Raw genomic sequence first — 10835 nt, 5'->3', positions numbered from 1 at the left:
ATTTCTGGCCAATCTTGGATGTTTTAATTTATCATTAGTGTTCATGTAAACAAGGCAGTTAATTGTCTAAATGTCTTAAATATCTCCAGCTTAATTGAGGAGAACATCAATGTGGTTTTTTGACCTCTAACGTTTGCATAATAAACTCTAAACAAATCTCCATTACCAACTTCCCTGAAAAACCAACATATTCTGCTAAAAATGGAAGGCTCAGAAACAGATGGGGATCACCTTCATTCTGTCCTCAAAATGTCCCTAGATTCACCGTCTACCCATGACCTTGATTCTCCTTCCTCCATACCTCCTCCATTCCCATATCCCCTGCCTACAGCAGTGCCATCCTATCCGTGAATACTTACGAAACAGTCTCCTAATCATTTCTCTACCATGGGATATCTGCTTCATTGTAGTAACAGCAATAACAGTAGTAGTAATAATAATGATGACAATGATAATAGCAACAATTTATTGAGCCCCTAATACGTGCCAGGCACAGTACTAAATGTACATTTACGTACATGGATTCCTTTAATACTCATAAAAAGTGTTGTGAAATAGATACTTAACAGATGTAGAAAGGTAAGTCAAAAACCTAACACACAATCAAAACCTAGCGTGGCTAGTAAGTAGAACTAGGTCTGTCTGACTCCAAAGTCCATTATCTGGGTGTCCCCTATGCCACCACTAAGACTTGTATTTTCAGAACTGGGCAAAAATTATCAAGAACTCCAGGTGTTATAATCCACATTCATACAATGCATGACAACAAAGTAAAATGTGGTTTCTCTTTTTCAACCAACCACCAGAACTTTCGTATCCAAGTGAATGATGACCTTCTGAGTGGCACCCATGGGAGGACATACACTGATTCCAAGGACATGAGCACTGATCCAACGTTCCAACGCTTCTGCAGTCCTCTTTATCAGAACTGCCTCCAAAGCTCACTTTGAAGCCACACAGGAGAATCTGTCTCCTTACCAGAGAGACACAGCTCATTTCAGAATCCTAAATTCACTGCTGAGAGTGGTCACCCACCTTGTTCACCAGTGTGGGCTCTAATGAGTTTTAGCTGTTCGTTCAAATATAGCCTGTTCTCAGAGGACAAAGATTTGTCACTGCTGAGAAGATTCAAAGGACTATATGACAGGCTCTGAATGCAATTTGACAATAGAGTTGTTTCTTCCTCCCCAACATCTAGCATCTGGTTTGCCTTTTCAAAATGTCATGGCAAACAGGCAACAAGGAATCAAGAAGTTCTTTTCTGAATTAGAAAACAAAACTTGGGCTTCAGTTTGGGTGGCACAGTGGTTAAGAATCCGCCTGACAATGCAGGGGACAAAAGGTTCGAGCCCTGCTCCGGGAAGATCCCACAAGCTGCGGAGCAACTAAGCCTGTGAGCCACAACTACTGAGACTGGGCTCTAGAGCTCACGAGCCACAACTACTGAGCCCACGAGCTACAACTACAGAGCCTGCGTGCCACAACTACTGAGCCCGTGCACGTTGAGCCCATGCTCTGCAACAAGAGAAGCTACCACAACGAGAAGCCCACGCACCACAACGAAGAGTAGCCCCCACTCACTGCAACTAGAGGAAGCCCACACGCGGCAACAAAGACCCAACACAGCCAAAAATAAATAAATAAATAAAATTTAATAATAAATAAATAAAAGAAAACAAAACTTTTCCCCCTAAATGTAATGACCAGTCCCAGAAAGTTTGCGTTCTCCAGCAGACATTCATAGATCCTGGAAGGGCTATTGGTGAAAACCAACTGCTAGTTGGCCTTTGCTTTGGAGTGGCCAGAAACCAACTGGCTTCCTAGGGGTTATTCACAGTGAAACAGAGAGAACTACTTTCACCACAACTGTCCTTCAGTTGGAACTGTTTACTCCAGGAATAAATTCACTGTGGGTATAAAACTCTATTCCTACTTTATCCGATGTATGTCTGTGAGAGGAGAGACCAAGGCCCTTTGCCAGGTGGCCGCTTGGAGACAAATGGGCAATGGCAAACCAGCTGTCAGTTGGTCATCCTTGCCAACACCTTTAAATATATATTTCAAGCTGTATCTACTGCTCCTAAACTATTCTAGCATATCTATTGTGCAGCAAGTAATCATCTCAACATAAGCGTGATGTACCAAACCACACTGTTAAGTAAGATACATGCTTCATGGATCAATTACCTTCATGCAAATAGCACATCACTTTAATTTAACATTCTTATGAAGTGTCAACCTTTTTGAATTTGAGTGCCAAAAACGATACAAAGAGGAATTATTATTTTGGTGCTAGGGATATTATGCCAACCTAACATCCCTGGGCCAAGCAATGGGACTTTGTGGATGTGGGAGGTGCAAAGAAAGGGGCACTTCAAAATAGCCTGAACAAGGGATGGCCAACCTGTGGCTCACCCTTGAACAAATGTAAAAAAAAAACCCAAAGCCATTCTGAATGGAACTGATGCTGTAACTAAATGTCATTTTATATCCCTTAGATTATATATTGCCTTTGAAATGCCTGGGATCATTATAATCAACAAGCAATGGGGGGAAAGGGAGGTTTCATGATCTTCTTTTCAAGTAAAGCAGACAGTGGACTGAGCCATTTATCAGAGGCACTAGTGAAATCTAGCATCTGCCCTCAGATTCCACTGAACATTTCACGCTAAACCATCCAGGGAGCAATCGTCTGGGGCAATTTATTGGAAGCTCACTGGGCTCTTGAAGCTTTCTACCACCTTCCTCTTCTCACCTTTCGTTCCCAGGCTCCCACATCCTTCTTCATCCTCTGATGGCCATCTGAGGTCACTCTCACAGACCTCCAGAAGCTGGTCTAAGATGCTGCTCCAGGTTAACATAGAGGCTTTGGGATTGCCGTAGACCTGTGCTTAACTTTGTAAGGTAACAAATTCAAGCGAAACCCAGCTGAGATACCCAACTGAGGATCTGGTGTGAGAAGCACATTCTAAACGAAATGTATCTATAATATTCTCATTAGTAAGTAAAATTCACATTCCCACATGGACTGGAAATGCTCGATTGCTTCCCCAGGGGTTTGCCTCTTACTAGGCTGCCTTTATCAGAGTTAAGGCTCAGTCAAATATTCTTTATTTGTGCTTGCGAGTGTGCAAGCCTCTAAGAGCTCTTTAGGCATTCTCCTCCTCAGTCTGGTTTTTAATATTCCTCAAGGGAGAAAAATTTGTTTTACATGTAACCTGAGCACACGACAATGTCCAAATCATTTTATAAGCCAGTGAAAGTTGTAATGAGCACTGCTAGATAGTAATGTCCGTAAACATTACCCACGCTCGCTGCACATTTGCCACATCGACAGAATCCATCTGCATCAAGATATGTCTTAGCAATACTAATGTACCCTTATGACCCTAAACACATTCAGGTTTTCTTGCCTATAAACAGAAACAGGAAGCCCTAGGTTAGAAGGGTGAAAGGCTGTGGACGCAGATCCTTTTTCCTCTGCCATATTATTTCCTTCCATAGAGACTCTTGATTTTTGGTGAATTTGCCTGTTGGTGGGTCCCATGAGAACTCAATTGATATGAGGATTCTGCATTTTCCCCAGCTCTCCTGGGGCTGCCAGACAGACAGAACATTCCCGATTTGCCATCTTTTTCAGCAGGGCATGTTGCCTGACACTAATGAATCACAGAGCAAGAACACAGTCCCTCTCAAAGGCTGCATTTGCTGCCACTGAAGTTTGTGGACACATCGAGTTTGACAAAAAGTAATTTCACATGAGCTTGCCTGGTACTACCTGAGACCAGATCCTTTTATTTTCTCCCTGCATCTCTCTTTAAAATGCCACATATTTATTCAGAAGTCCAAGTGGTGAAACAGTCTCTAATGCCATCCCCCAATCAGTGGCTCCAAAGTTAGGTCACGAGAGCTGGGGCACTTGCAGACTTGGTTAAAGAATTCCTCTCGGGGGTTCCCTGGTGGCGCGCAGTGGTTGAGAGTCCGCCTGCCGATGCAGGGGATGCGGGTTCGTGTCCCGGTCCGGGTGGATCCCGCATGCCGCGGAGCGGCTGGGCCCGTGAGCCATGGCCGCTGAGCCTGTGCGTCCGGAGCCTGTGCTCCGCAATGGGAGAGGCCACAGCAGTGAGAGGCCCACGTACCGCAAAAAAAAATTCCTCTCCTTGGTAGTACAGCAGACCCCAAATCCCCCTTTAGGTCAAATGGGTCATCAGTATCCTACACGGATATTGCTGCAAATTCCCTGTGTGCCCATCCTACTGGGGAGTAAGAATATTCTAAATATCAATTGGTAATCCCTGAAGCATGCATTGATGAGAGACTTCGTAACAGCTATGGCTACAGCCCTGGGAGGGCTGCCAAATACATGTTATGATTTAACGAACTTTTTATGACTGTGAGACAAACCAGAAATCCATTCCTAAGCCTGCATCTTACATCTTCAGTAAAGTCAGTATGAACCAAATACAGTCCCGCTCTTCTGTCATTGCTAAGAGATTTCTCAGTTAGCCTGATGACATTGCCAATACTATCTTTCGCTGTTGATTCAGAAACGTACTCTGTAAGCATTTCTCCCTTTATTTGCACAGAAAGCATTCAACTACTTATTGATGATGAAACTCTCTGGTTAAAGGAAGCACTCAATTGTTTTTTAGTTAATTATTTATTTATTTGGCTGCGTTGGGTCTTGGTTGCTGCATGCAGGCTTTCTCTAGTTGTGGTGAGCGGGGGCTACTCTTTGTCGCGGTGTGCGGACATCTCATGGCGATGGCTTCTCCTGTTGTGGAGCACAGGCCCTAGGCACACAGGCTTCAGTAGTTGTGGCACACGGGCTCTAGAGCGCAGGCTCAGTAGTTGTGTCGCACAGGCTTAGTTGCTCTGCGGCATGTGGGATCTTCCTGGACCAGGGCTCGAACCCGTGTCCCCTGCATTGGCAGGCGGATTCTTAACCACTGCACCATGAGGGAAGTCTCAGAGAGCATTCAGTTTGACTTCTTTACTTCTCCCATTTCTGGGACAGTCCCAAATGCCTCAATGGAGCAGCATAAGCAGCCAGTCAGTTTGTCTGTAATGACACCTGCATTCTCTCTTAGAGAAGACAGAGCTGAGCAGGGAGGCAGACAGGGAGAAGGGGAGAAGGAATGAAGACACTAAAGCTTTGTTAAATCCCTTGGAATAATGGTAATAGTGCTTATTTAACTCGTAAGATTGGTCAAAAGTCAAAACCAAGAGGAATCATTTTCCCTATTCTTTAGGAAAATACGTGTTCTTTTAAAGTACCAATATATCTTTTCCATGGCTGGTAACATGGCTGAAATTGGGCTTGCACTGCACATGAAGCCCGGATTCACTGCCATGTCACCTGGGTTCAAGTCCAGCCTTTTCTCTTTTCTAGCCGTCTGAGCCTGAGACAAGTCACTTCACCTCTCTGAACTGTTTCCCATCAGTAGCAAGTGGAAAATCACAGTACCTCCTGCACAACGTTGCTGTGACACTCAAAATCAAGATGAGAGGATGGGACACTATAAAGTACTCTGCAATGCACGCAGGCTCTCAAGCAGTTTATAAACATAAGGTAATGTTACCTACAGTTTAGTGATCAGCCGAGTTCATATGGTTGCTGAAAGAAGCTGTGAGATTCCAAACTGCTTCTTGATCAACAAAACTACCTTGGATTGTATGGAGTATAATTTAGCAGTAAGTATGTTTGGTATGTCCTCATTCCCTTCAGCCTGCATCTTCCATGCATGTGGTACATATCTATTAGGCAGGGCAGTCGGTTAAGCAGCCACTCCACCTCCCAGTCAGACTGAGTAGAAGAGTATGCCCACTCCTTCGACACAGAGCTGGGTACACCCTCTCATCTCAGTGCCTGTCTTATTGCCCCCCAGGCAACAGACCACTCCAGTGCACAACGCAGACATCTGCATATAGCCCCTGCTACCCCGGACGCAGTCACGTTTTTACCAACACGCACGAGAGAGAGAGAGAGAGAGAGAGAGCGAGAGAGAGAGAGAGAGAAATATGTAGGTAGCATGACTCCTTACTACATGCAACAAACCAGCAGCTACTTGGCTGCTGGCCATTCAAATCCTAGAGCCCATCTGGCAATAGGATTGCATTTACCCCTCCTGGGGCTCACAGATGTATACTGGATGGCAATTAGCTCAAGCCATGGTTAAACAATTTCATTCCAGCTATTTTGCACAAAAATATTCACTGCCAAATCCAGCGTGAATAACCAACTAATAACCCATTGTCATTGGTGGTTCACGTACACACTGTGTATGAGACAAGCATGTCACAGGGATGACACCAGCTTATATGAGTGTTATATTCTCATGAAGTGCTTTACCACATGTTATTCTGCATTTCTCCTCGCAGTAACCTGGGAGGGGGTAGGTAAGATAGGTGCTACCCTCTCCACCTTCTAAACGATGAGGCTAAGATATAGAATGTTATGCTTCAAGTAATACAGCTGTAGCACAGGGAACTATATTCAGTATCCTATGACAAACCATGGGAAAGAATAGGAAAAAGAATATATATATGTGTGTGTATAAGTGAGTCACTTTGTTGTACAGAGGAAATTAACACAACATTGTAAATCAACTGTACTTCAATAAAATTTTTTTAAAAAGTAATACAGCTTGTCAGTGAGAGGCCCAAGCCTAGAACCCAGGCTTCCTGACTCCCAGTGCTGTCTCTAGATGCTGAGATGTCAACAGAAGGGGAGTTGTGGTCAATGTAGGCGAAGAGAGACAGAGGAGCTATCAGAAGGGCCACATCAGCACCCCCATCTCATTGGCCCATCCACACGCAGCACTTTCAACGCAAGGTTGACTGTCCTGCTGCATGGAAAGAGAAGCACTCCAGGTTAACAGGCACATTCCCTTGCAGCCACCAACAAACACTGGGGTTAACCCAGCATCTCCTTCTCCACGGAAACTCAGCTTCGGAATTTCACCAGCCTGACGTCCGGAATCACAATGTGTAATCCCTACAACATGACTGTGAACTCACCCAATTCCTCGGCCTCTTGGCTTCCTTCCAGGAAGAAGCAGGAGAAAAACTGCCGTGCTGCAAAGAGAACATCGTGGATCATTCATCAACACTCATGGCAAAAAAAAAAAAAAAATCTCAAAGATAAGTAGGGCTGCCCTTAAACGGGTTGCATTTTCCCAAATTTTCCCCTGGGCTGCATCTCTCAGGAGCCCACCTATTTCTCGGAAAGCTATTTTTGTTGTTTTTATATAATGAGTATGCCTACAGGACTATGAACTTCTGCACTGGAGAAGAGCTGCAAATAAAGCAGAGTCATGCTATTCAGTCACAAACGCAGCCAGTCATTTCATACTCCCCGGCCCTACTAATTACTGAAAATAATTATGCAACAGTGAGAGCTTTCCGCCTCGTGGTGTTTGGACTGATCGTAATAGAAAGTCCTCCGGCAAACTAGAAGTCTAACAAGTGCTTTGCTCAGAGCGGGAGGGAGCAGTGAACTGGCAGCAGGAGCACATAGGAGCGGAGCCAAGGGGAACTGGAGTGATTTGGGTTCACACAGGAAATTTCTCACCTCAGACTCAATTTCCTAGTGTCTCTTCCCATATTTTAAGTGCAAAGCAAGAACAATAGCTCGGGTGCATCCCAGTTGAACCTGAACTAGGCTCTCCCTGAACCGGAATAGGCAGCTCTTCGGTCAGGTCAGTGAAGTGACTTTCCTGGCAGAGAGAGATCACTGGCTTCAGCGACAATTCCCGGTAAGGGCTCCCAGAGGTCGTCAGTGGCAACCAGTGAATCCAAGCTGCTGCTGTAACGGAACGGGCTCATCCAGCCTCTACAGCACCCAACTCGCTGCAAATGCTCATGGTCAGTCTCATCCCTGGCACCTATATTCCATCCCTTGTTTGCTTGTTTATGATTTTTATAAGTAAAATTTATACAGACAAATGCACAAATCTTAAGCGTACCATTCGATGAGTTTTGACAAATGCCAGGACAACCCACATCCTTATCAAGATATAGAACATATCACTCACCCCTGAAAGTTCCCTCATGCCTCTCTGTAGTCAGCATACACACACACACACACACACACACACACACACACACACAGCACCCTCAGAGCCCCACTGGTCTGACTGTTCTCACCATGGCCTATTCTAGTACTTCATGTAACAGAAACATATAGCCTTGTACTCTTTTGGCCAAGACTTCTTTCATTTTCATAGCGATTCATCTACGCACTTGTTCACTCCTTTTTATTGCTAAGTAGAACTCCAACACAGGACTATACTACAGTTTATCCCTTCACCAGCTGATGGACATTTGGGCTGTTTCCAGTTGTAGGTAATAAAGCTGGTATAAGCCTTCTTTTACAAGTGCTTTTGTGGAAACACGCTTCCATTTCATTTCTCTTGGGAAAATGCCTAGGCGTGGGATGGCTGGTTCATAGGGTATGTGTATGCTTAGTTAAATATGAAACTACCAGATTTTTTTCCAAAGTGGTTGTGCCATTTTATGTTCCCACCAAGAGTGTATGAATATTCCAATTGCTCCACATCTTTCCCCACACGTGGCAGTCAATCTTTTTCAATTTTAGATATCCCAGTGAATGTATAATGGTATCCCATGATTTTGGTATGTATTTCCCTAATGACTAATAATGTTTAGCACTTTTTCATGTGCTTATCAGCCATTTGTATTATCTCTCTTTGGGAAGAATCTGTTCAAATCACTTGCCCATTTTAGTTGGATTTTCTCATTATTGAGTTATAAGAGATCTTTATATATTGTGGCTATAAGTCCTTTGTCTTAGCGTTGTGAATATTTTCTCCCAGTCTATGACTCACCTATTCATTTTCTGAATGATGTCACTTGGTGAGAAACTGTTACAAATTTTGATGATATTTTTATCATATTTTTCTTTTATGATTTTTGGTTTTTGTGTCCTAAAAATGTAACCGATTTTAAGTCCTGTTGATGCTCCGTCTTTAACTGGTCTTGAATCTGGCCCTTTTCCCCTTTCTTTCCCTTTTGCAAACAACCAACTCGAAGCCACCATCATCTTTTGTCAAGACCATTGCAAGAGCTCTTTGGAAGCCCAAAGAGAACTCACAATTCCCAACTCTCCACCCTCACCCCTACCTGTCCCTCCCTTGGTCTCCCCCACCTCTTTAAAGATACTACCATACAATTAGTCACTCAAGGTAAAACACAGAAGTCACCCAGGACTTGTCTCTTTCCCTTACCTCCAACCCATCACTAGGCACTTTTGATGTTCCCTCTTACCTATCGCTCAAATGCATACACATTTTTCTACCTCCTCTTCCACCACCTTAGCTCAGGCCACCCTGACCATAGCAGCAGCTCTTAACTGGTCTCTCCAATTCCACCCTGCTACCTCTATTCCATTCTCCGCAGAAGTTAGAATGATTTTTACAGCTACCTCTTGCTGCATAACAAAGCACCCCAAAACAAAACACTTCGTGATGGAAAACAATGACTATTTTGTTGTGCCCCTAGATTCCAGGGGTCAGGATTTGGGAAAAAGCAGAGCAGGGAAGGCTCTTCTATGCTCCTTAGTATCTAGGGCCTCAGCTGAGAGGAGACTTGAATATATGTGGACTGGAATCATCTGAAGGCTACTTCACTTGTATATCTGGGCCCTGGCCTGGGATGATTTAAAGGCTGGGTTTAGCTGGGACTGTCAACCAGACAGTCTGCCTTTATGTGCCCTCTTCACGTGGCTTGGGCTTCCTCACAACTTGGTAGCCACCGGGAAGTCATATTTCTTACATGTCAATACAGTTTCCAAGAACGAATGTTCAAATTAACCTAGTGGAAGTGGAATGGCCTTGATGTCTAGGCTTGAAGTCACATAGTATCAGTTCCCTTGTAATTTACTTGTCAAAGTAGTCACTACACCCAGATTCAGCAGGAGAGGATGATAGACCCCGCCTCTCAATGTGAGCTGTGTCAAAGAATTTGCAGCCGAGAGAGGGGGAAGATGGCGGAAGAGTAAGACGCGGAGATCACCTTCCTCCCCACAGATACATCAGAAATACAGCTACACGTGGAACAACGCCTACAGAACACCTACTGAACACTGGCAGAAGACCTCAGACCTCCAAAAAGGCAAGAAACTCCCCACGTACCTGGGTAGGGCAAAAGAAAAAAGAATAAACAGAGACAAAAGGATAGGGACGGGACCTGCACCAGTGGGAGGGAGCTGTGAAGGAGGAAAGGTTTACACACACTAGAAGTCCCTTCGCGGGTGGAGACTGCGGGTGGCGGAGGGGTAAGCTCCGGAGCCCTGGAGGACAGCGCAGCCACAGGGGTGCGGAGGGCAAAGCGGGGAGATTCATGCACAGAGGATAGGTGCCGACCAGCACTCACCAGCCCGAGAGGCTTGTCTGCTCACCTGCCGGGGCGGGCAGGGCTGGGAGCTGAGGCTCGGTTTTGTCTGTATAGCTTTGCTTTCAACATTTGTTCTGGGGTTCTATCCATCCGTTTTTCTTTTTTTTTTACTTAAAAAATTTTTTTTCTTAATAATTATTTTTTATTTTAATGACTTTATTTTCTTTTACCTTACTTTATTTTTATTTTATCCTCTTATTTCCGACCACAACAATATGAGACTAGATATCAATTACAGGAAAAGATCTGTAAAAATTACAAACACATAGAGGCTAAACCATACACTACTTAATAACGAAGTGGTCATTGAAGAAATCAAAGAGGAAATTAAAAATTACCTAGAAACATATGACAATGGAGACACGATGACCCAAAACCTATGGGATGCAGCAAAAGCAGTTCTAAGAGGGAAGTTTATA

This window comes from Neophocaena asiaeorientalis, unplaced genomic scaffold (genome assembly GCF_003031525.2).
Source record: "Neophocaena asiaeorientalis asiaeorientalis breed wild unplaced genomic scaffold, Neophocaena_asiaeorientalis_V1.1 scaffold992, whole genome shotgun sequence".
Classification (NCBI taxonomy): Eukaryota; Metazoa; Chordata; class Mammalia; order Artiodactyla; family Phocoenidae; genus Neophocaena; species Neophocaena asiaeorientalis.
Note: the sequence above shows the minus strand (reverse complement) of the source record.